Here is a 27,994-nt window from a genome sequence, read left to right as displayed (position 1 = left end):
TCATTTTGTAACCCTCTCTTATATGTGACATTATGCCATTTTTGTTGAAATCTGTTTATCAGGTGCAGCTCATTGTGTCTAACCTTTCAAGAGGAAGCCTTACCACAAGGGAAAGAATTTCTAACCAAGGTGTGGGGATCGATGGGATTGGCTTACAAGTGCTTCCCACAGACAGAAAAACTTTAGTCAAAAGGGAGAAACCTCTGTTCTGTTAGAAAGGAAGTGGGACACACCTTTAATCCCACAACTCAGGGAGGCAGAGGCAGGTGGATCTCTGAGTTCGAGGCCAGGCTGGTCTACAAATCGAGTCCAGGACAGCCAAGGCTATGCAGAGAAACTCTGTCTCAAAAAAAGAAAAAAGGAAGGAAGGAAGAAAAAAAAGTGGGAGAGCTGGAGCTGGCTTCAAGTAGTTTTGTATAGCGGTGATGAAAACGGAATGAACACCCTTCAGACAGAAACTCCTCTCTCTTCTATGCACACTACAGCAATCCTTCTGAAAGTGAAGGAAGGGCTGGAGTTATTTAAGGCTTGACAGAAGAGCAGTGAATACCTGTGTGCAAGAGAGAAGGTCGGATAAATAAATCATTGTTGAGACTGAGAGAAAGAGGTGAGTTGGGAAATGGGCTAAGCTGGGACTCATCTAAAGCAGCTACATGTAAATTTACAGTGAGAACATTTTATACTAGGGATGATTTATTTTTCCTGCACCAGTTAGCAAGAGGGATCTTCTATGGCTACTTCTGAATCAATGCCCACTTGCTTTAGGGGACATGGAAAGAGTGAAAAGTTGGCAAAGCAGAAACCAAAAATCATGTGATCATAAGAATTTAACAAAACAGCTCCCAGGTAAGGGTCCAAAATGGAGGTTTAACATATAGGGTTGCATTTACTGCAAGAAATCCCAAAGACTCAGGAGAGCACAAAATAAGCCAAGTCCACATAACTGGGTTTTCTATTTACCATCTTTCCCTGGTATTCATGTTTGCTAATGAAATCAACCACATCAGTCAGAAGAATAGCTGAAGCTTTTCATTGAATATATTGGGGAGTATCTTTGAAATAGTCCCAAAATAAAATTTTAAGAAACAGGTATGCATCGCCTCTTCCTCCAAAATTGTTTTATGTCATATGCATAAATTATCTCATGTCAGAAGAAAGAAGACAGCCCCGAACTGAAGGCCTGGCTACTGACAGAATGCTAATAACACTATTTCCTGCCATTCTTTGTCCTGTGAGATAATTATTGCATATGGTGCCGGGATGATGTCTGCAGACTGCAGTGAAGGAAGGGCCTGGTGCATACGCATATATGCTACACACCTTACCTTTGGGTGTATTCATTGACCCAGCAGGTAAAATGGGAAGCCCTTCACTCAGCTTTACCTATGTAAGAGGCTTCCAAAGGCTACTACTAATAGGGAAACAAGGGGATAAAAATTTCTCATGTTCTAGACAGCCCCAAAACAGGACAAACAAGTGGAGAAAATAGGCAGATAGATTTCTCTGTGGTTGATTTTCTTACGTTTTGAAGGATAGAAAATAATTACTCAGTGGGACACATTAGTCAGCATGGGTCAGCTGAAGATGGTGGAAATCAGGCCGAGCCTGACAAATGAGGACACACATCGTAATGTGTGGAGAAGCTCCATGGAATCGGCCGCAGAACCCAGGGGTGAGAAGGTGTGCCTCCTGCACAAAGGCCTGGCAACGTGAATCAGCAAGTTGTGCAATGCCTTCATTGCCCTTCTGTTTGAGTACAAGCTTCTCAGAGGCATCTTGGTCAGCCATCTCTTCGCTCAGTCATCTTCCTGCTCCACCCACCTTCCTTCTCCGTTTCTCTTCACATCCAAAGGAGAAAGGAGTGAGGACCAGAAATGTCGCGTGCACAGAGCAGATGCCCCATACACAGCAGAGGGGAAGTCATTTATTAGAGAAGCAGGAAGGAGCAGTGGTTCAGCCAAAATAATCGCTATGTTTACTTTCAAAAATCGGCATATGTTGTACAACTTTCTGTCTACAAAAATACCTGGTTGAGCTTATAATTTTGCAACCAAAAAAAAAAAAAGTTCATCTAACAAATGTTGTAAACATACTTATATGGCTTCAAAAAGGTAGTTTTTAAGTGTTGGGATGCATGCTAAGGAGCCAGAATTTTACACTGAATCTTTATTAGTTGTCAGACTACTGGAGTTTTGGAGCAAGAAACTTTCAACACAGATAGAGGTACCTCTTAAGTTTTAGGTACATCCTGTCAGTAAACAGAAGTATCAGTCTTCAAAATAAAAATATTTTCTTCTCATACATTTGAACTACCATTGCTGGAAAAAAAAATGAGCTTGAGGTGTTGTTTCGAAGACAGTCAACTTCACTACGATTATAAACTATTTTCCTGCGGTTTATCATTGTGATAGATTTTCAATTGTCTCAGCTGTTGGTTGTTATGAATCTAGCAGCATTTTCTAGAACGGGTTGTTGTCTGGGTGTTGACAGCTCCTTTTCCTTGTAATCAAAGAGGGTGTAGCAACGAGGCAGGCTGCTACCTGGGGCTGACAAGACGACATAGTTCTGAACATGAAGCATGAGGAGACAGAATCAGTGGCAGATATCAGTTAGATCAAGGGCAATCCCAGCATGTTAGGAATCGGTGCAGTGAGACCTGAGTCGTGGACTTACCAGCTCACTGGATGTGCTTCTTTAAACCTGCAAATGACAATACCCTTTCTGAAACTGGCTGATGCAGAAAGTGAAGTAGCTCATGTAATTGTCAAGGTGAAGAATAGGCTCAGTATTAAATGTGGCTTATGTAGAGAACCACGTGATAGGTTCACATCTGGTGTCCATCCCCTTCTGGAATGTTGGGTTTATTTTGACACAGGTCTGACATTCACGATGGTATACTCATTTCTGTATGTTAGTTTTACTGGTGGGGAAAAAAAAAAACCTGACCAAAGCAACCTAAAGAATGGTTTGGCTTTCTGTTTGAGAGGCACTTCATCATAGCAAGGAATGCATGGCTCCAGGAGAATAAGGCTGTCATCACATTGGCTTTAGCAATGAGGAAGCAGAAAGCTCTAAATGCTGGTATTCATCTTGCTTCCTCCTTTTCATGCAGTTAGGGACCCTCAACCCATGGAATGCTACTACCCACATTCAGGATACATCTTCCCTTCTCTATGGTTCAAGTTCATAGCTGGCTACATAGTGAGTTTGAAACAGTCTGTGCTACATGACATGCAGTCTTAAGAAACAATAACCTCAAAAAAAAAAAAAAAACCAAAAACCACTTTGTAAATATAGAAAAATATTCTGCTGGGAAAATTTTTTGGTTCTCAGAGATACTCAGGAGTAAAATAAGGCCTTTTATAGGTATGTGATCTCGTATGGTACAGCAATCCTTTCCTTCTTTTTGGTTTTGGAAGTGAATGTTTATAAACTATTAGAGAGTCCATCAGTTCTAAAACTGCTGCAGACCCAGGCCAAGAGAAAATGGTTTTAGAACAATAGATGCGGATACACAGTCACAACACCGGGAAGCGTGACAGAGAACATTATGGAGCATGTGGCCCCCTAGCAAATACACACACACACACACACACACACACACACACACAATTCCGTTTAATTTCCTTTAATCAAAAGTACCAAAATTGAAGAGTAAGAGTACTGTGAATTGCTCCCATTTACAAAATATCTCCCCATAAAACAAAAGCAAAAACTGGGTCTGATCAAAATAAGAATAGGAACCTTGGGTGTGACCTAAACATTGTCTTTTGCAATTTTCTATAGCTTCTTACCAGTCATTTCTCACTTTACATCAATCCTAGGCACATATCAGCTTGTGATATATAGAATGTTTCAGAATATTTTAATTGACTGGTCCTGGACAATTTAAAAAACTCATGCTCTTGGAGGATCCACTGAGCTGTGTTATTTCACTAGTAGGAAGTACCCAGGAACTTCAGAAAGATGGCTTGTAGTTTTGTAGTTTTTTTTTTTTTTTTAAAGAGCCACAGAAAAAATGACAAGCAAAGCTCAAGGATCCGAGAGAGATCAAGTGAAAAGTGATCTTCATTTTACAACTGAGGAAGCTTAGGCTCAAACCAAGCTTTCAAAGCTGTACTGCTCAGTTAGGAGCAACTTTGGAGTTGGGTAATTTATGGGTGCAGTAAACGCTGTCTATGTCCTGATACTAATTCTATTCCTTTCCCACACCGACTTTGCCTATAGACACAATAGGAGAGCACCAAAATCTGCACTGGGAATCACAGCTAGGTTATTTCCTGCTGAGAAGGGCATCTTCCGTGTAACTCATTTAAGATAGGGAGAACCTTTCGTGGAGGTTCCTAGGAGACATCTCATTCCTGACTAGCCAGAAGATCATGTGTGCTTTCTAAAACAATTACTGGCAGGTAAAGTGAGATAAACCAATTATAATTGACTGGGAGTCAGGCCAGTCTCCCTCCCTCCTAGGCAAGCAGGATGCTTTGTGAACAGAATAGAATGTCTGGCACTTTGTAAAGGACAAAAGCCCTAAGCAACAGCCAAAGATCATGGAGGGTGACATTTGAGAAACCTACTGGGGATTTTCAGTTGTCTGCAGCTCTACTGTAGATGCATTTTTCTTTTTCTCCCCGGCATGCCTTGCCACATCTCCCTTCCTCACCCCAAGCTACTCTGCATCACTTTTGTGCATCACTATATTCAAAGTGTCATGCAAATGATGCTTAACCTTTGGAGTTAACCATTTTAATTTTACAGAATTATTACTTAAATCAGTTTTATTTTATTAATAAGTTTCTAAACAAAACTGTAATTCAGTATCATGTACTTCTTTTTGCCTTGATGATTATATTCTAAAGAAAAAAGATTTTTCCACTGAGTTGTTGGAGCCGAACTACATTATATATCCATAATGCATGAATTTTCTTTGTTTTTGTTGCCCAAAATGCTGTTGCATTTATTATTACTATTATTTTAATAATTTTCTTCTCATTAGTTCATTCTGTGATAATGTATTTTCTCTACTAGTGGGAGGTCTTCTATCTTAAATAGCTTTTTTTTTTTCATAGTTCTTTGTCCCAAAGACCATATTGTCTCCATTGTGGTAACTGAAAACTCGGTTGTACTGTCTCCCATAAACTATAACTATGGATGTGAATGTTAAACATAGCTTTGAAGGCCTCTGACGGTAATCATTGTGGATTATGTTATGCACGAGGAAGGAATGTCCCCAGGGAATCAGGATGATTGTTTTTTAACATAACCTTCAAAGGCCAGTCCTTTCATTGACCTGAACAATCACAAGAAAGCAAAACAAAACCAAAAGCCCAGCCCAGGCCTAAACTGAAATAGCCACTGTTGTTGTGCGTTGTTTCTAACCCCTCATTTTCATCTCTCCATTGTTAAAAGAAGAGAAAGAAAAAAAAAATCTCTCTCAACTCATTGTGTGACTGACCTGCTTTCTTTTGGGGGGAAGAGGGGGAGTAATGGGGAGGGGAGTTTGTTGACCTGCTACATATTTACAGAAAAGTATATAATTGCAACTGGATTTTCTCACACTGGGTAAAACTGTGGTATTCACACCCAGATTATAAAATCTTCCAAATCAAGAAATAGGAGAGAACTAATGTTAAGATGTGGATGCTTCTGAGGTTTTGGCCGGGTCGTGATTTTTTTAATAGACTGATTTGAATACAGTTGACATACAATAGATTCTGAGTGTCTGAATTCTACAAATGATGAGCTTTGACAAATGCGTATAAAACCGCTGCCTCATCAGGATGACAAACATCTCCACCATCTTACCAAGGCGTTCTCCTGTGCCTTGCAGGTCCTCCACCCAAACCACTTCCTGTTCCCAGGCAATCACACACCTGGCTTTATCTTTGTAGACTCTTAGGTAAATAGTCATATACAATGTTTGTTTTTTTGTTTGTTTGTTTGTTTTTTTAATTTAGCTTCACTCACATGATTAGAGATTCTTAAATGTTTTATGTAAAAAAAAAAAGTTTTTATTTCTGAATGGGAGAACATGTATGGCCATGCAATGATGTGTTTCTCCTTTGTCGTTGCTGTTGTCAATATGCACGTGGATTTCTAGTTCAGAGTTATGTAGACCTACTACTTGGTCTTGAACTGGGAGAGATTCACCTGCCTCTGTATCCTAAGTACTGGGATTAAAGGCACGTGCCGCCATGCCTGGCTCCATTTCTTATTCTTTATGGCAGTGTCAAAAGTTATAGTTTAGGAACATCTTTATCAGCAGTTGATATGGTCAGTGTTTTTTAACTTTAGCTTTTCTAATGACTGTAGCAATTTGGCTACGGGTTTCATTTTCACACTAATGTGTGGTGAATATGCCTTCATGAATTTACCTATAGTTGTAATTTCACCAAGTCAACAGGCATAAATTGAGATATTCTTGGGCAAAGCAGGACAAAAGAGAATGGAAGGAGGGGAAAGGATATGCAAGCAGGAAAAAGCCTGTCTCTCTTGGTTAGAATGCTGTGGCATTTCCTTAGCATAAGGTTACATAATATCTTATTGTTGCTATTATGTTAACTAAAAACTCTAATGTAAGTTGACTTGTTTCATCCTGAGAGAAAAAAAATAGAGCAAAAGGATTTGAGTGTTAACATTTTTATGAAAGGTAGCAGAATACATTTTAAATTAATATATGCAAAATACATTTATCATTGAAGTGGTATATAGTATAAAACTTCAAAAAGTATATATGAAATAGTACGCCATAGTAACTATTTGATAACAGATTTAAGATGACTCAATTTTAGGAAAATTAAATGGTTCCACTGTCTAAGCAATTCCAGCCTTCATTGTCCTCCCACTGCAACAAATGAGAATGTGTAAGGTCACAGACTGCTGTGGGCTCTTTCTGAGATGCTCTGCCAGGCATGTGAGGAGCTATAGAGAATGAGACACCCAGATGAGCACTGTGAACCATAGATGTTTTGTCCTTCTGCTTTATTTTCATAAAAGGAAACACTGGCAATTGGAGATGTTCGTAAAGAGACCATCGACGCTTCTCTATTGTAACTATCTTTAAAGGAAAACAGAATCAGCTGTCTTCAGCCAGCTACAGTGACAAATGTAAGAAGCTATGGAAATATGCCTTCTGTGAGCTTCTGTATCCATAGAATGTGATCAAACATCTTATGTGCAATATAGTTGTTGCAACTGATCTCAAAAACACAACATTCTATACATAGCATAGTAGTTTCTAGGATTAAACATCAAACAAAAAACATCCAACCAGTCAGCTTGGAGACCCTAGGGCTCTTAGTGTCTGACTTCCTGATGGCTACAAGATAACCTTTAATATAATCAGTTATGCTCGCTGGGATTTTTCTGTGAGGAACAATGAAAACCTTTGATCTGGAGACCACTGGAAGAATAAGCCTAAGAAAAGTCTAATAAGAAGTAAATGTCTCCTTAACTTTAAAACCAAGCATAGATTTTTCTAGTAGGCACAGCTGCCTCTATAACTGTTCTGTTTCACTGACATGGGAGTCTTTCCTATCAGGAAAACCTTTCTAAAGAATGATTCTTTTTCAAATTTAAAAGAAAATTTTGGACAGTTATCTCACAAACAGGAAAAAAAAAAAAAAACCTATGTGCTTCATCTCCTTGCTCCAGGTCTTATCTCTATGACCTTGGGCAATTAATTCTGTCTCCGCTGGCTTAAAAACTCTGTATAAAGAGGCTCTGGAAGTTTCTGTCCTAAGTGATTCATTTAGGCTATGAGAAAAACCACCATTTTCTCAATGTCCTTCGTCAAGATCACCAATAAATGAGTGTCATTGTTGAACATGCCAGCCACTTGATTTTCTATTCCAAGAACAGCCCTCAGTCTCTTGAGGTTAGCCATGAAGAAACTTGTGGAGTTAGTATAGAGCTTCAGCTAGCAGCTGGAATCAAACAGTTGGTTTTGATCCCTTGTCAGATTTCTTAACATGAAAACTGCCCAGAGTTATAGTCTGCCCAAAGCTGACCACCATCATGGTTGAGCATTATCTGTGTAACACAGAAATGTTCATCAGGTCAGCAATGCTTTGCTGTGTTCCCACTGAGAATCAGCAAAGCAAAGGATGACCTTTTGGGAGAAGCTGGTGCTAGGTAGATGTCAAGGGCTTAATAACAACTAATCAGATTGTTTTAATTACTGAAAGTCCCAATGTGGATTTATTTACTGGGCTTAGAAATACAAATGAAAGTCTACAAAAATCTCGGTGTTTCATGGGCTGCCAATTAGGTCTGGAAAATTGTCTTTCTTTAGTCACTGTGGAAATCCTCTACATTTTCCCAATAATCTCTGAGGGCATTTCGAATTTTTCTTTGCAAGTTGATGTCATAGAGCTCTCTCCCATTTCCACCTGACCTTTCAATTTTCCTCTCACAAGCATGTGACTTAGCCCCAACTTTGACCAAAAATGGATTACCTGAAACAACCGATTTACTTGTTCAGCTTTTATGGTTCTGAATGCCTTTTCACAGACTTCAAAAATAAACACTTTGCCCTTGTTTCTCAGCCATCCTTGAAGATTGATGACCCACACTACTGAATATTTATAGACTTTAAATATTCTTCAGGTGGCTAAGGACATTTCAAAAGGAGAGACCCAAAGACATTTTAAACATCAGTAGCAATGAAATAAGTGGATAATTCCCAATAGTCAGTGCTCTCAAGGAAGAAAATTACTTTGGTGCTTCCTTTTAAAATGTTTGCTCAGTGCTGAGTCGGATGAAGCTGCAGATGTACATCACATGTGTAGATGCTCAATGTATGTGTTCGGATGCTTACAATCTTATGGTCTCTGGCACATTTTAAAAGCAAAATTCAAAGACAGAGACAGAGAAAAATAGCATGTAAAAATGCTACAGGAAGAAACACTTGCTGGGAAAACAGGGAAATTTTACAGGCTTCCTAACTCAGAAAACATCAGTATTCCGTAAAGAAAAGATTGTGAAAAGGCAGTTTTATCTCAGTATTTCTGACACACTTAAAAGCACAGACAAAAGCCAAAATCTCAGGAATCTGAACACCTTCAAAAGCTTTTGCTCTTCTAATTTCAAACTACATTTTTACTCTATTTATTTTATTTTACAGAAATTTTAGAATTCGGTTTCAACTTTATCAACTTTAAATTTTACGTCTTAGCAGAATTCTCCTGAAAATGCATGTATGTCCCACCTGAATGTGCTTTTGCTTTAAGCCACGGAAAAGCCAGGAATCAAAAAATGCACCAACCCTTTGCTGCTACAGCGTGAGGGCAGGCACTCCTTAATAATTCAGTGGCTTTCTGTAATGATGAGCTCATACTGATGAGCTCAACAGAAAACATTCATAATACCAAACAAAACTCAAAGAGACTAACAGGCATAATCGAGAAATAAAAATAAATTCTAACTGCTTGAAATGTGTTGCCTTTTCTTCTGCTTGCTGCGTATTTCTTAAATTACAGTGACAGCTTTTCCTTTCTTTCGTTGGACTACATGACAGCTAGTTATATCCTGGTGCAGGTGCAAGACCTAAATGCTTTCCTATTTGAGTCAAGATGGTTAGTGTCCCATGTGCAGGGATGGGCAGGCCTCCATCATTTTGTATAAGCTCTCTCCTGGGACAGCTGTCACCGTATCCTGTGACTACACTATCAATTTATTCTCACCTCAAGCAGCTATTCTTCAAAGGCTGTCAGCTGAATGGAACTTCACTCTTTTAGGTTCACTGATAGGGAATGAAAGGAAAAAGTCAAACATAACAGAGAACACAGTCATTAGTAATTTTAACATAAGAAAATAAAACCCAACACTTTTAATGTGGCATTTTGCATTTGGAATAATATTTTCTTAATTATTAAATCTGCGTAAAATAACCTACTGAAAAACTGGGGAGAGGTTAATAAGTGATTTTCATAAGATTACAGGTGTGGCAGATTATAAAGCAAATCAAGGCCAGACATAAAGAAGTTAATTCAAAAACCTCTAATATAGTCAGAATAAAATAGAAGTTTCTACTGTGGTTTCATATCTTTTATTTCTTTTGCTATTTTGTTTCTTGGATGATAATGAATCAAAAGTCACGTTCAAGTTGCATAATTAAGAATAATTTTGACTGTTTATTGAAGGTGACATGACTTAGAGCTCATAACATAGTTATTTTGAACTCGGATACTTACTTGGACTTTTTTAATGATGAAAGCACAATTCCCCCCAAAGGCACAAATTAATGAGATTTTTGAAAGGTATGTGAAAATGACCATATATAGAAAATTAATTTTAAAAGGATATACTTTTAACATCCTAAAAGGTAACATACTTTTGTGATGTAAATACTCTAAAAAACAACTACAACAGTATATTCTGAATGAGGTTTAAGCATCCTTCCTAGGGTCCTCCTTATTGTCTAGCTTCTTTAGGTTTGTAGATTTTTAGTATGGTTATCCTATATTATATGGTGAATATCTGCTTATAAGTGAGTATATACCATGTGTGTCTTTCTGCTTCTGGGATACCTCACTCAGGATGACCTTTTCTAGTTCCATTCATTTGTCTATAAATTTCATGATTTCATTGTTTTTAATAGCTGAGTAGCATTCCATTGTGTAAATATGTCACAATTTCTGTATCCATTCCTCTGCTAAGGGATATCTAGGTTGTTTCCAGAGTCTGGCTATTACAATTAAAGCTGCTATGAACATAGTTGACTCAGTTGCCTGCTCTTTGATTCCAGGACAGCAAGGCTACATAGAGAAACCCCATTTCAAAACAAAAACAACAAACAATGAAGAAAAAAAAAAAGAAAGGAAAAAAAAAAAGAGAAATTACTAAAAGGTTGATGAATAATAAAGAAATCAGTCCTTCTAGTTCTAACAGGAACTCAATGACTGGCTCTTTGGCCTCCCCACCCCCCAAGGGAGGAGCAGTCCTGTTAGGCCACAGAGGAGGGCTTTGCAGCCAGTCCTGAAGATACCTGATAAAACAGGATCAGATGAATGGGGAGGAGGTCCCCCTATCAGTGGACTTGGAAAGGGGCACGGTGGAGATGAGGGAGGGAGGGAGGGTCTGGGAGGGAATGAGGGAGTGGGACACGGCTGGGATACAGAGTTAATAAAATGTAACTGATAAGAAAAAAATAAAATTAAAAAAATAAATAAAATTTAAAAAAAAGAAAGAAATCAGTCCTTGATGCAGTATAAGACGTGGTTTTTCACATGCACATATTTAGTTATTCCTAGCGTAAAAAGTCTAGCTTTGTCATGTTGGATAACAACTTAGCTATATACAGAATCAGGCTTCATTCACTCCTTTATTACAGTGGATGATTTTTTTTCAGTTTTCAATGCTTCCTACTCTCCTTCTTGAAGCTCAGCCGAATCCTATGAGTTTTATATTGAAGTAGTACTGCAAGCAGAAAGAATTGCAAATATTTGCACATTTTGACTAACAAGTGGAAATTGTTAAAATTATAAAAAACCAAACCAACCAAACAAACAAAACAGTTGTTGCTTTCAGTCATGTTTGTTTTTCTTGTCACAGGCATCCAGGGCCCAAAGGATAATATGCCACGAGGGACATGGAAAATTTGGCAGCAGAATGTGGCCTACCAGGGCATGAGTATATGGGGTACTGTGGGGACTGGCCACTGTACTCTCCTCAATTATGTCCGTGGCATGTCTACCTTGCTCAATACAGCTTGAGTCGGGCATCTATCAGCCAACAGAAGGGCCCTGGAGGAAAAGAGAGGGCCTCCTGAAGCAGCTTATGAAGCATAAGAGTGGGATTCAGTGTGGTGTTCACATAGATTGGGGCATCAATGACTTGCAGTAGCTATGGACACAGTCATGTTCTTTGAGGGACTCACTTTCGGAGAAGCTCCGCCCACACACGCTGACAAAGAGTGGGAGGCAGTGCAGAGAAAAATGGTGTGCAAGGTGGTCAGCTAGGTCTCAGCTTCTCTGTCTAGTGGAATGAAAGAAGGAGGAGCAGGAGAAAGAGGTGATGCACATGCAGCTGTCATTTCACAAAACTCAGTGCACTTACTGGAAATGGTCATGTCAAACACAACCAGAGCTAATAAGTGACCATCTAATGTAGGAAAAGTCCATGAAGCAGTTGTTAGTGGAAAAACTGAGCGTTATCAAGTGCTAATGAAGAAACTACTTAATATTGACATTAACCTGCTATGTTTTTATTCTACTAGAAATTCTCTAATATGCTAAACTATAAAGAGTCTTTGTACCTTGTATTTTGGAAAAAGAAATATGTATATGTTTTTTAAACCTATCATTAATCAAAATTTCATCAATTTCTAATTATTAATCATTTCAAATTTACTATTGGAGGGAAATAGTAAATTTGAAAAATAGAGCCCTTTTATCAAAATGAATGTGAACAAAATTAGAAATAGAGTATTTATTGTCACTGTAAATGATAGAAAATGACATGATCATGAGGGAAGCTGACAAAGCTGAAGATATATGGAAATTAATGTGTCAAATGTATGATAAGTAATATCTATAACACTCTTTGTCCAAAAGCAAGAATACAAAGTTTATCAAACTAATTAGAATGGAGATTATTCAGAATTTTAAAGCAAATGAAAAAGAAAACCCAAATATTTTAAATAATGATAAAATCTCATTCAACCCATACAATCTCAAATTAGTAGACAAGTCATAATTTCTAAGTAATAAAATACTCTACAAAAATGTTCAATAGAATTTAAATTTTTTAACTTAAAGGAATTTTGATGTTCAATCACTCTCAAAGACTTTGTAGACATCATTAAAATCCCAGTGGAAGCCTGAAAGAAAAAGGACACAGTAATTACTGAACACATATAATACAATTTTAACTCAAGTTGCATGTTCTGGCCAGAAGGCTTACAAGTTCAAGAAAACACATCATTTTCTTTTCTTTTTTAGAAATGTAGTTTTTTCCAAGCCAGAGTTCATCACTTGAAAAGCTGGTACATGGTCACGATAATTATGAACTCAAATTAGTCACGCACACTGGAGCAAATTGAGAATGAAAAGGTTCTTCAACTACCCAAGAGAACATAAATGATTTATTTTCCTTCTGCCAGCATGAAAGAGAGCAAGTTAAATGATTGTGAAGGATGGCATTTACCCAGCCCACACTGAAATCTGAGTGTACACTCAGTATAAAAATTCCTGGAAAGGGTTCAACATGGCAGAAGAGAAGCCATCTATTTCGGATGGATGCAATGAGAAAATTCAGAAATGGGCACACATCTGTGAAACAGCTATGAAGGCCCCTGAGCACAATTTCTCCCATTCCCAACACAGCTTCTCAGCTTCTCTAACCTATATCTTCTCTCCAAAAGTGTTCAAACGCACAACCCGTGGTTTTGCTTTTTCACCTGAAATGTCTGCTTCCAAATTGTCCTCAGTGCAAGTCCAGCTGAAGAATCACTCCCCCTGTTATGCATAGGGTAAGCTTCACTTCTTATAATGGCCTGTAAACCCCAACCCAATCAGGTGCTTTCCTGTCTAGGCTACATTCACACTGCAGGCTCTTCAGAGCATCATCACCTGCTATGCCCTTCCCCGACTCTTCTCCTGGCTGATCCCCACATCACAGTTTGGAGTGTTTTCATTATCATGTGTTAGTTATATGTAACAATGGGTTTAATGATGAGATTTTTTTATTCTTCTGAGTCCTGGCTTTTGCCTTTTTTAGCTTCCAGTGGTGTTACAGTTTTCAGGCATTTTTCTTTGCACCTTACTCTTTGTACCCACACTAGAAAATATGCATTCCCTACAAAAGGAGGGCTTTGCTTGTCTTGTCTAAGTTGTAGTCCCGATGCTTGACATAGAGAAAAAAAAATTCAATAGTTATTCAATCAATTCCACCCCACTCTGATCTAGCCCGCTCCAGCTTCCTTTATTCTTATCAACTCCACAGCAAAGCAAACTCCCTATCTACTCAGTTTTATCACTGATGGTCAAATCAATATGCAGAGGTACAGGCCAGAGCCTGTGAGGTGCAGCTATCACAGCTACTGTACAGGTAAAGCCTCTGGTGGGCAAGGTAATGAGCAGTGCTTTATGTTCCCAGGCTACAGTCTCAACCATGTGGACATACGACTATGTTAATCCCTATCTTACAGGCAAGGAAATGGAGATAAAGAATGGCTAATAATATGCCCGAGACATCAAAAGCAGTGAGAATTCTACACTCCACAGGATGAAATACAGTATCTGTCCTAACCATGAGTATCAGGAGAGAGGGGGTAATGACACGAGCTGGGCGATAGAGAGAGGAAATAGAGGGAGAAAGAGAGAGAAACACACATCACAAAGGTCAGGCCATTTGTATGAAGATGAAAGTTAGGTGAGCTTTGAGGAGTAGTAGAGTTTTAATGAATGAACACCAGGAACTGGTATAAGTGCCCCTATCAGAAGGTAAACAGTGAGAACAAACTACATAAGAAGAGAACTAGAAGAGCACAAGAAATTTTAAAAAAAAAGAATTTAAAAATTAGTGAAGGCTTGAAGATGATTGTGACAACAGTAGTTGTTCTGATCTGTGTTCTAGTAACATTCCTTGGTTCTTACGTGCTCCTGGTGACTGTCCTCGGCTATTTTAAGTTTCCCGATGGCAGGCACCATCAAAACCTTACCCTGTCATAAGCAGGGCTATGAAAGAAAACTTTAACAATGTCGGCAGGCAAGAAAAAAGAAAAGCCAGGGAGACTGGAGAGAGGCCAGGCCAATGGTACAGAGCTAGAAGACAACCCTCGCCTTTAAGGGCTTTATATTCTGACATAGAGTTAATGGCTGTTATACATTCCTTCAGCAGAATAAATGCAAAAGGTCACAGCTCTCAAACTCTGCAAAACAAAATTATTCAAAAGCGTTTTCTGCTTTTTGATCACTTCCCCTTGATGGGACTTCCCTACCAGGCCACAGAGGAGGAAGAGGAACTCAGTCTGAGGAATAGGGAAGAGGGGATGCAGGAGGGAGAGAAGGACTGAGAAGAGAAGAACCTATAACTGAGATGTAAATTGAATTAATTAAAAAAATAAAAATTAATACTGGGGAGCTGGGTGTGGTGGTGCGCAGCTTTAATCTCAGCACTCAGGGAAGCAGAGGCAGGAGGATCATTGTGAGTTCGAGGCCAGCCAGGTCTACAAAGCGAGTTCAGAACAGCCAAGACTACTCAGAGAAACCCTGTCTTGAAAAACTAAACACAACAACAATAATAATAATAATAATTAATACTGGGGCTAGGGAGATGGCTTGCTCAGTATACTGCTAGCTGTGCAAGCATGAGGGGTTAGAATTCCCAGCATGCATAGAAACAGTGGCACACATCTAACCCCAGTTCTGGTGGATGGGAAGGACAGGGAAATAGGCAGACCCTTGAGACTCCAAAGACTCTAGGAGTTCCAGATTCAGTGGGAGACCCTGTACCAAACACCAGCGAGGCAGACACCCAGCATTGACCTCTGGCTGATACATAGGTACACACGGGCAAGTGCCCCCATGTACACCTGTGCACACATGCTCATACACCACACACACACACACACACAGAGCAGGGGGAGAGGGAGAGAGAGACAGAGAGAGAGAGAGAGAGAGAGAGAGAGAGAGAGAGAGAGAGAATGTTTAAAATAAAAGTTCCACAACGAGAAATGTCTCAGCCATTAAAGGCTAGGCTCACAACCCAAAACACAAAAATTCGTTCCCATCATTATTTGAATTACAGCCGTATTTTCAAAGGTATTTGTGCACAATTTTCAATATGAAAACTGGTACATTTCTATGACGAAGGAAGATAAGCTAGAAAACCATAGCTGCACATGCTTCTTTGTGGAGAGCAAGGGGAAGGGCATCTGAGCTTATTGATGTGGCCGGGAGAATCCCCTCAAGTGAACATGCCAATTCTGCTTTCACTTTTCCTGGTCCCTGCCTGCGGCTTTCTGTAATGAAATTTCTTGAGCTGAAGAAACTTAACTTTTTTTCCAATTACCTTAATTCTCCTTACACATCCCTACCATCTTCCCTTAGAGTATTTCCCAAATAAGTAAACACACACACACACACACACACACACACATACACACACAGTGCGGGGGGGGGAGAGGTGGGGGAGAGAGGAGGGGAGAAAGCTCAGTGTGCACAATTCTCCCACGTTTACCCTACCAAAGACTTCTCACTCCTGTACTGAAGAAGGCTTGATGCCCACCTGTTTATGGGAAATGAGCGCTGGAAAACGTCGCTGCTGCAAAATTATAGAGAGACTGGTTGCTGCTCTCCCTCTGTCTCCTCCCTCTAATCCAAAATGCACGAAAGAGCTGATAACAAGCACACAACGGAGTAGGGCTAACAGCACCTTAGGAGGCATCACCGTGCAGGGGAGCTGTGGCTAGGCGCAGCACTTCCCCTTCTATCTGGGCAAACACTGACGGATCACAGTGTTCTCCCTCACAGAGCCTAGGTGTTGCTCAGATTGCCTCACTGCCCGAGGCTTCAGGCAGCCACTCTATTTTAAGATAAACCATTTACTGTGTATGACCGAGCACTCTCTTGGTACACAGGATGGCTCCTGTGAGACACTCTAGGAAGCTGCTGCATGTTTACAGCTGCAGTAGAACCTGTTATTTGGCAAAGTGCTTCTTAGTAGCTTGAAACACTAATAGTTTAAAAGCGTTACTGCAGTTTGCGGGATAGACCGCGGGAGCAGCTTTTGCCTGGGCCGGTCGCTCTTCAGCACTGTGTCCCCATAGGGACTCTAAGGTCTCTCTCTGCATTTACAGATTAGGGCCTTAGAGGGCCCACTCCCACCCTCTGTTCCCTCTGCACACTCCACAGACATTCTCACACATAAAGGCCTTCATGTACCATCTCTTCACAGCCATCCCAAACATCTCTTCCAGGGCCAAACCCACCAGCCATCCCAACTCCTGATTGGAGCTTCGATTTGCCTATCTTTCTCAACGTAAGCATTTCAGCCTTTGTCGTCTTTTTCAAGACCCTCCAGCATGGGCCTCAGGAAAAGGTGGCGGCCCAGGCCACCATCTTGAAGGTACTCCACACCCTTGGGTAATGACTTCCTCACTGACATGCATTTGTGCAGAGAGACCGCGCTATGCCTAGCATGAAGGTCTGCAGCAAGGTAGCCGGCTACTTCGGGACTGATGAAGCAGGAATCAGGGAGGTTCTGAGTGGTGTCTTTACCAAGCTGCAGCAAGAGGAAAGAGGAGAGGTAATTATGCTCATGAGGCCTCAGATCAGATCTCTGAGGTAAATGCTGAAACCAAGAAAATGCTGAAGCGTCTGGACTTTGCCAGTCTCTCCAACCTGTATGCCACTCAGCTGGAATGAATTTCAAAACGCCACGTGGAGCTGTTTGAATCTGTTTGGTAATATTTTTAATAAGCCTGGGAACATCTTTTTTAAAAAATCTGTCCCTTTCATGGAAACTTCATCTTCCCTGACTTTTCTTCAACTTTGTCTTTTCTCTGGTAGCTCTCTCTCCTCCCTGCTACTATATGATTGATCATTGAGGCTTGTCTATCGTGACCTCACATAAGTCACGGCTTTCCCCAACCCTCTAAATTTCTAACACCCTTATTTGTGCTTTTGTCTCTGCTCACTTTAATGTCTGTCAGGCTCCCTTTAATTATTCTTCCTGCCTCAGTCTCTCCTACTTACTCACAACCTAATATCCACTCACCTTTCTGTTACACCATCAAAGCACATCCTCTTTCAAATGGGATCGTTTTGTCCTTTACCCATTTGAGCCTTCACGTTCTTTCAAGTTAAAGCTTGTGCACTGCCATCACCTTTAAAATAATGCCTAAGCCCCCAGGTGTAGAATTCGAGGTTTACGGCAGGTACGGGACAAGTGCCTTTCTCGACGCACGGTGCCATGAGTGACAGCACCTGTTCAGAGTGGCCATCTGTGTGACAATGAGCAGGGCCTCTGTGCCACAGGTGTTGGCTGAGGTGCCCTGTCTGAGCCATATGGTTGAGAGGTCCCTGAACCATGGCCATGTTATGTCCCCAAGGAGAGCACTGCAGGCTTAGAAGAGAGTGGCACCATTTCCTCTTTCACAGAAAAACATGTATAAGGGTGTCCTCTATGTACAATTCAGATCACACAGAGTTTACCTAATGGGACTACTGTGAGTACTCAAATTAACGTGCATACAGCCCTTGGAACAGTGCCCCAAATGTAAACACACTGTGGGCGTCAGCCTGGATGTACCTATAATTTAAGTGAATAGTGGAACTGACTTATAATTACTCATGTGTAATCTGTATTGGTCCACCTTCCTTAGAGCTCATTCGGCTTCCCCTCAACTCCCCTCTCCCTTCTCTCACAGTTTAATTTCCTCTGCCTGTTGATATGCTATGCCCTTCCTTGCCTCACTGGGGTGCCATGGTTACCTGCTCTAAGCCCTGCCTGATCACATGTGTATATATTCTCTACCCTTTAACTTAACCCTTGGGTGCCGACCAACCTCAATCATGAAACTTACCAGAATGCATTTGGTTCTATATAAATGTGTCTGTAAGTGTCATTTTTTCTGGAAGGTTTTTGAATCTTTTAATGTTTCTTCTGCACATTCTCATGGAATTATAGTGCCACAACAGGTTCAAATAGATAAAATGGGGTCTTTTAGAGAGTACCTGCTATGTATTAGTTACTAAAAAAAGTACTTTACATATAGTATTCATTTCTCAGACAACTTTTTAAAACATTTCCTTCTCAGGAATTCCACAAGGAGAGCAACAGAACAAGAAAATTTGAACACAGGGAACTTCCTAGAGACTCATACTCCAACCAAGGACTATTCATGGAGATAACCCAGAACCCCTGCACAGATGTAGCCCATGGCAGTTCAGTGTCCAAGTGGGTTACATAGTAATGTGAACAGGGACTGTCTCTGACGTGAACTGATTGGCCTGCTCTTTGATCACCTCCCCCTGAGGGGGGAGCAGCCTTACCAGGCCACAGAAGATGACAATGCAGCCACTCCTGATGAGATCTGATAGACTAAGATCAGAAGGAAGGAGAGAAAGACCTCCCCTATCAGTGGACTTGGGGAGGGGCATGTGTGAAGAACGGGGAAAGAGGGTGGGACTGGGAGGGGAGGAGGGTGGGGCATATGGGGGATACAAAGTGAATAAAGTGTAATTAATAAAAGTTAACTAAAAAATTAAAAAACAAACAAATAGAAAAACCATTTCCTCCTTTAATTTAGGGAGGATTCAATAGGTTAAGTATTTCTCTAAAATAGCAAACCAACCAAACAGAAATCAAACAAACAAATAAATGAAGCAAAAGTAATGTGAGGTCTTTCTGGCTCAGACTGAGTTCTTCCTGTTTCCTGGTACTTAGCACCAGGCCTGGCTTCTCTGTACCTGTAAATCCCCTTTATTGGTTGTGAGTATATTCCAGGGATTTTCTTATATTACTCCCCACTTTTCCAGCAAAGCAGTTTTTATTACACCTTCACTGCAGATAAGACATCAAGGCCCAGAGATGTTGAAAATTGCCTTAGATGTCTCAGAATTAGTAAACTACACATATAGGGTATAAAAGGGATTCTAGAATTCTCCTACTCACCCCTCACCCCTCAGACAGCTCTTACATTCTGGGAGGTGTCCCTTGAGAAAAAAAGTTATGCCTTCATAGTTACTCATAATTTTTGCATATGCTGTTCTATTTCACTTAGGCCCTATTTCTTTAAGACTAATAATGCATTATATAAAAATTTTTATTCCTATATAATGTTTTATTAACTTTGATCTTTGTCTGTACTCCAGTTTAAATAACATGACCAGTTGCTGTTTCTCACAATGGGATGGGTGCTGGAGAGGTGGCTCAGAGGTTAAGTGTGCCTGAAGAAAACCAATTTTGGTTTTCAACACCGAAGATGGCGAACCAGCTCTTGTAACTCCAGCTCCATAAGACTCTACACCCTCATCTGTCCTCTATAATGCCTGCGCACACATTGCATGCACACACACATAAATAAATAATAAAAATCCAAAATACATGTCTCTCTCAAAAAAGAAAATTCAGGGGATTTTTACATAAAACAAGCTTAACATTAATAGCATGAAATTGGTTATATAAATATGTTAATATATAAACAATTGATAAAATATATGAGAGATTTATAGTTAATATTTATCATTATTTTTTAAAGATTTGTTTATTATTTATACAGTGTTCTGCCTGCATGTATGCCTGCAGGCCAGAAGAGGGCATCAGAACTCATTATAGATGATTATGGTTATATGTGGTTTCTGGGAATTGAACTCAGGCCCTTTGGAAGAACAACTGGTGCTCTTAACCTCTGAGCCATCTCTCCAGCCCCTAAAGTTGGCTTTTTTTCAAATTATTATTTTATGTGTAAGGGTGTTGTCTGTGAATGTATGTCTGTATACCACTATGCAAGGCCTGGTGTCTGGAGGGTTCAGAAGAGGCTATCAGATGCCCTGAAACTGGAGATGAGACAATTATAAATCAACATGTGGGTACTGGAAATTGAACTCAGGACCTCTGGAAGAGCAGCCTACGCTTTTAACCACTAATCCATCTCTCCCACCCAATATTAATCATTATTAACTTCACTAAACCATTACGTTTTATTTTATACCTCATTGTATTCGAGTGACTTGGAAAAGCCATGATAAAATCCAACCTACCAAATAACTAGGCACCAGTCTGCTACCCCAAAGGAATCCTGATCTAAACATATTCGCAGAGAGCAGAAGGGAAAAGAAAGATGCAGAATCAGAGCTAACCACCAGGCTTCTCTTTGGTAAAAGGATGTAATTTCAGGAAATGAAAAAAATGGGGAGAGGTTTAATGGGAATTAGTGTGGCTGACTGCTGAGAAAGATGACTTTCTGTACCTGTCACATGAGGAAATAGCAAGGCAATGAAAAAGCCCTTAAAATATACACATAATTTAACCTGACCTGACTTGAACATTGCTAGTCAATATTTTTCAATGTCCATTAACTTGATTAGAAAAGCCCTATTGCACTTTAAAGATTTTATACACACACACACACACACACACACACGTACAAATTTTAAAAAATGAACAAATTATTTCCAAACAAATAACTCTAAAGCTATACCCCTGGTTATGACAGTGTTAGTTTCTAGAGCCCCCGGGGTGTGCGGAGGTAGCCTACAATGCATTATAAGTGGGTAATTAATATTCACACGGAGGGAGAAAGCTGGTGAGTGAAGGGAAAATCATTTTATTACAGCTAACCACAAAGCTAGCGTTTCAGACAATGATAATCCAATTTACAGAGCCCGTTAACAAAGCTATTGTTATTCCACCACTCACCCTCAATCTTGAACTGGCACCATCTACCAGAGGAAACGATAGGTTAGCTCTTTCTTCATGATTTCCAATCACAATTTGTTCATTAGGCTCTGCCATGCTCAGTATATAATTTCATAGTATTTGTTTATCAAAAGACAGCCAAAAAATGGAAAGGTTTCTCTTTAATCTACTTTTAAGTAAAAATAGTGTTATAATATGACATTTAAATGACCATCTTTGCTGATCTCAACACGGTGTCCGCAACTCATGGCTCATGAACTGAAAACATGCCCCTTGCATGTATCAGACACACACCCATTTCTGAAGGGTATGTGCGTGTTTTCTCACTACAACACAATGCAGTGGGTCCAGGATAAGAAACCCTCAAAGCCTAAAATACTTCCGGGTCCTTTAATAGAAACAGTTGGCCAGTTTCATCTCTTATTTTTATAGATTAGGCTCTGGCATGCTCGATATATAATTTCATAGTATTTGTTTATCAAAAGACAACCAAGGAATGGCCTTCGGGACATGGTCTTCTGTTCTCTATTTTGATCCATTAATCTGTTTTTAATCTACTTTACCCAAAATATCCCGTTCAAAACTTTTTGTTTCCTGGTAAATCTCCCATCTCATACTGGTGTATATTTGCCTTTTCAGTAACTAGCACAAAATTATTTATTACGCTTGAATATTAAAAAAAAGTCAACTGTGGCCCAGTTTCTACATGGGATCAATTCAAAGGAAAATCAACTCAGTAATGATGAAAAGATACAATTGGAAGAAATTTAAAGCATTATTTAGGGTAAGGGTTTAGTGAAGGTTTCTACTGCTGTGGTGAAACACCATGACCAATGCAACTGGGGAGGAGAGGGTTACACCTCTACAGCACTGTTGATTATGGAAGGAATAATCAGTAAGTCTAGACAGAAACTTGAGCAGGGCAGCAACCTGGAGGCGGGAGCTGAAGCCCAGATCATGAAGGAGGGCTGCTTACTGCCTGCTTCCCATGGCTTGCTCAGCCTGCTGTCTTTGAGCACCTAGGACCACCTACAGGGATAATGTCCTCTCAATGGGCTGGGCCCCCTAGCAATCGCTAATTAGGAAAATGCTCTACAGGTTTGCCTGCAGCCCAATCTTGTGGAGGCCATTTTCTCAAGCACCTCCTCGCCAGTGATTCTAGCTAATGCTGCATTGACCAGCCAGCATTTCTCCCCCTTTCTTCCCCTTCACCCACTTCTGCCATCCCCCAACCCCTGCCCCAGCACATGCTCCCCTCCCCCTCCCCAACTACTCCCAATAAACCTACATTTATGTAATAATAATAATAATAATAATAATAATAAACCAGCCAGCACACTTAGGTTTTAAAGAAAATACTTAAGAGGGAAAGAAAGAGTATGCCTTTAGTACAAAAGTGCTACTGGCGTCCCAGAATCATTGCCCTCCATCTCCTAGAGCAGTGGTTCTCAACCTTCCTGACGGTGTGGCTCTTTAATACAGTTCCTCATGTTGTGGTGACCTCCAACCACGAAATCATTTTCATCGCTACTTAATGACTGTAATTGTACTACTCTGCTATTAGTCGTAATGTAAATGTCTGTGTTTTCCAGTAGACTTAGGTGACACCTATTTTCGCTTGACCCTCCCAGGGGTTGAGAACAACCGCCCTAGATCAATGCCAGCTGCTGCTGTGGGAACCCTCGCATACTGTTCGTATTTCTCCTTCAGGGACAAGGCATTCATTCCTCCAGACTCCAGGCCCTTTTTTGGAAAATGACCTCAGTCAGTCTGTGTAGTGCATCCTACATCTAATGGCTGACATTGCTGCTTCTCTGTCGGTCAGCCCCCAAAGGCCTAGCTGGTTCCAGAGCTATGGCTTGCTGTGTGTGCTCTCTCTCTCTCCCTCTCTCCCTCTCTCCCTCCCTCCTCCCTCTCCCCATACTCTGGTATCTGTGTGGCAGGTCAGCTCTTCTCTCTGTTTGTCTGTCCTTCATGTGTGTTGCTCCTGATGACACCTCTACTAAAATTCTGCATGTCTTTGAGCCTCTTGGGAGAACTGCACAACATGGCCATTCTCTTCCAGGTCTAGTTCTCTCTTCCTGCTCTTCCCCCACCTTGTCTTTCTGCCTCTCTACTCCCTCCTCCTTCTAGCCTGGTATCCCACATTGCTAGATCAATACATTTTTCCTCAATGGAGTTCATTATCTTACCTTTAAATTTATCAACAAATATTTTTAAAAGTACATGGCTAGTTCTTGAATTCGTACTAATATGCCTCAAAAGAGAGTTTGGAAATACAGGGTATAATTTTTTTAACTTTTTATTGGTTCTTTCTAAGTTTCACAGCATGCACCCCAATCCCATTCATCTCCCCATCTCTTCATATTTGCCCTCTGCCTTTGCAACGTCCCCCACCTAAAAGAGATCTTAGAAGTGGGAGATAGTAAGACCTGGAGAGGACAGGAGCTCCACAAGGACAGCGACAGATCCTAAAAGTCTGGACACAGGGGTCTTTTCTGAAACTGATACTCTAGCCAAGGACCACTCATAGAGATGGCCTGGAACCCCTGCACAGAGGTAGCCTATGGCAATTCAGTATCCAAGTGGCCTCCATAGTAATGAGGAGGACTGTCTCTGACATGAACTGATTGGCCTGCTCTTTGATCACCTCCCCCCAAGGGGGAGCAGCCTTACCAGGCCACAGAAGACAATGCAGCCATTCCTGATGAGATCTGATAGACTAGGATCAGAGGGAACAGGAGGAGGATCTCACTTTTTAGTGGACTGGGAGAGGGACACTGGTGGGGAAGAGGGAGTGTGGGATTGGGAGGGGAGGAGGGAGGGAGGTACAGGGGGGTACAAAGTGAATAAAATGTAATTAATAAAAATTTTAAAAAATCTTAAAAAAATAAACAAAACAAAAATAGCATAGAGGACATCTTGTCGTGGAAGCTGCAGCGCATGATCCACAGTAGACACTTTTGTCCACACATCTCTACTTACAAATGCTCAATGCAATGAGTCATTGGTCTGGTTGGAAGCCTTCGGTGTCTGCTACACTATCAATACCAGATTCTCGCCGGGACTCCTTGTCGTGGAAGCTGCAGCGCATGATCCACAGTAGACACTTTTGTCCACACATCTCTACTTACAAATGCTCAATGCAATGAGTCATTGGTCTGGTTGGAAGCCTTCGGTGTCTGCTACACTATCAATACCAGATTCTCGCCGGGACTCCTTTGTGATATCCTGGTGTTGCTGTGTCATGGAGATCCTGTAGCTTTGGTTCTGCTAAACCAAGTGGCTCTTTCTCATGCTCCAGCAGTTCATAGTGGAGTAGATTTTGGTGCAGGCAAACTCAAAGCCCTGCATCTGGGCCTGGTTGGGAGCTGAGTTGCTCAGCCTGCGAGCTCTACCACAGGCATATCACCAGCCTAGCGCAAGCTCTCCAGCACTGCCCCAGCTAGCTCACCCAATGCTGCAGCCAGCACGGGGCAGGCTATCTCTCCTCCAGCTCTCCCAGCTGCAGCGGGCGGTGAAGGGCAAAGGGCAAAGCGGCAGAGAGGGCATCACCCCCACTCCCATGCTACCCCCCATGGCATGAGGGGTGGGGCCAGCTTTCCTGTGCTCATGTCCTCGGGGTGCTCGCTGGCATCCATCCCCCACACTGCCCAAGCTAGGTGCGCGGGCCTGCTTTTCCAAGTGCTGCAGTCTGAGAGAGGTGGGACCTGCTCTTTAGAGAGCCACAGCACTGTGGGCCGTCTCTCCAGCTCTCGGGCATCTATGTGGTCCCAGGCAGCAGCCCAGACCAGCGACGTTCACAGGGTCTTCAGTGGTGGCATGATCCACAGGCATCAACGCAGGCCCCTGCTGAGGCATGGCCATAGACCCGGACCTGGCCATCAGCGGCAGCACAGGCTTCTGGGACTTCACTCTGGTCTCCCGTGGCAGGGTAGGCTATTCACAACAGTTTATTCCTCTCCACTCTCCATTCTCCAGTTCCACCTCTTTTCATAATGCTCAAGCTGTTGGGCTTCTCTCGCGCACACCACACGCTCGCTCGCACACACAGTAGTGGCTCCCTGCTGTGGGCGGGCAGGCCTCTGGGTATCTTCTGCCTGTTTGTGGGGTGGCTGTGGGCCGGTCTCTGTGTGTCTACAGCCCACCCATGGGGTACGGCCAGTGGGCTGGACTCTGGTTGTCCTCTGCTCACTCCGCATAGCACGACAATCGGGCCTTTAGGGATCCTTCTCCACCCTCACTGTGTGGTATGGCTTCAGGTGTAATTTTTTAACAGTGATTTAATATTTCAACAAAATGCCCAATCAAAGGTATTTAAAATTATGCCTTTTACATTAAAGGTCTTTACATGTTGTTTTAGGGGGAACTGTAGAGTGCAAATTTTTCTGCCACAGCATTGTTCTCCTGTAATAGCACTTTGAAATTATTTGTTATTGCTTTTTATTGGTGATATGTTTCATAAGGACAATTTCAAGTATATCATGTACTTTGACATATTCACCTTTTCCCCACATTTGTCTCGTTCTTTCCTCTTTTAATTTCCTGCTTTCATCCTACATGTCCATGTTTAACTAGATTTATGTGTCCATATACAATTCAGGACCCACAAATGTGAAAAAAATATACAGCATTGGTTGCCGTGTTGAATCTGCCTTATTTTGATTAATATGAAGATCTTCAGTTCTACTCACTTTCCAGCAAATGATATAATTTTCTAGCATATGGCTGAGTACAACTCCACTGTACCTATAGTCCACATTTTATTTTTGAAATATTTCTTTTTTTTCATATATACAGTATATCTTGGTCATATACTCCCTCCCTCAGATTCTGTCTGGCCCTCCCCAATACATCACTTTCCAAAATTCATCTCGCATGTAAGTATGATCCAAATAGCTCTGTGCACATGCACTTGGGTGAGGGGTCATCCATTGGCACATGAGCAACCTACCGGTGACCAGCCCCTCAAAAATAATGACTCCTTTGGTGGGGGTCCATTAATCACTAATAGACCCTCAGCTGGGGATGGGATGCTGGGAACTCCTCCCCTTTCCGTGCTGGAATTTTTGACTGGCTTGGTCTTGTTCAGGTCTTGTGTGGGTAATCACAGCTATTTCAGGCTCACGTGTGCAACAGTTATGCCCTGTCCAGAAGACAGACGGTCACATTGCTAGTTTCCATCCTCTTGCTCTTACGTGGTTTGGCCTCCTAGTCCATGATATTCCTTGGACCTATTAAGGGTTTTGGTACAGATACCTCATTCACAGCTGAGCACTCATAGTCACTTGTTTGCAGCAGTCTGAACAGTGACATCCCTGCTTTAACCACTACCCTCTGTAGCAAGGGCTTGTCTGACCAAGGTTGAGAGCAGCATACATCCATTGGTAACAGGAGATAAGGGGACCTATTCCTCATTTTCTTTATTCATTTGTTGAGGGAGGGAGTGGACGTTGGATATGACCAAGATACATTTGAATATATTTTCAGTATGGTACAGCTAACTGATATGGCACTTATATTTTTAGTTTCTCAGGAAATGCCAACTGATTGCCATCATGATTGGTCCAGTTTACAGTCCCAGAAACATCCTCCCAACATGTATTGTTTGTTTTCTTAAGGATATCCATTCTGTCTGGATCAATCTCATTCATTTTAATTTTCATTTCTTTGATGGCTAGTAAGGGTGAACACTTTTTTGTACATTGGGCATTTATAGTTCGTCTTTTGAGAATTGTCTGTTTATTTCATAAATTCGTGTATTGGATTGTGTGGGGGCTTTTTTGGTATTCAGTTGGTTATTTTTAGTTATTTAAACAGTATAGTTATCAATCTCCTGCCATCCAACAGCCTTCTGATTCAAAACAAATGCCCTGCACAAACAGGAAAGACAAGACATATGTTTTTAAACACGGAGTTTTGTTTGGCAGATATGATGGATATGGACCTGTTGAGAGGATATGGTGGAAAAGAGAGAGGGATGGGAGAAAGTGGGGGTGCAAAGAGGAAGAAAGGGGAAAAATGAAAAATAATGAAAGTAAAAAAGAATATCAAAGTGAAACAAAGCTAAAAAAAAAAAGGCATTGTTAATTTATGACTTGCTTTGTACATAGTATCTCTGAAAGTTCTTGAATGATGATTTCCAGAGAGCATGTATTTTAATTTTGTGAAATATCAAGTACTGGAAGAGTTTAAAATATTTATTCTACTTGAAATTAAAGTTAATAAAAACTAGAGACAAGAAGAATGACATAAGGTAGGGAAGAATTTAATTCCATTAATATCTTTAAATTATTTATTGGACTTCACAACGAAACTATTATGGTACTAGGAAATGATCCAAAAGGCAAAGCAGTGGCCCTGAAAATATGTTCAAAGTTCTGTTTGACAGGCTGTGCAGACTGCTCAGTAGAAAAATGCTGGTTGCACAAGCATACAGATCTTCACTTAAAAGCCACATAAAAGCCAGATGTGGCAAAGCCTCACTGCAGCTGCTGCACTGGGCAGAGGCAGGTGGTGTCCAGGGACTCCCCGGCCAGCCAGTCTAGCTAAAACCACAAGTTCCTGATAAATGTCTCAAAAGATAAAATGGAAAGTGATGGAGGAAAACACTATTGTTCACCTCTGA

The sequence above is a fragment of the Meriones unguiculatus genome, chromosome 21 (assembly GCF_030254825.1).
Source record: "Meriones unguiculatus strain TT.TT164.6M chromosome 21, Bangor_MerUng_6.1, whole genome shotgun sequence".
Lineage (NCBI taxonomy): Eukaryota > Metazoa > Chordata > Mammalia > Rodentia > Muridae > Meriones > Meriones unguiculatus.
The sequence above is the reverse complement of the archived record's forward strand: the minus strand, read 5'-3'. Positions refer to the sequence as shown.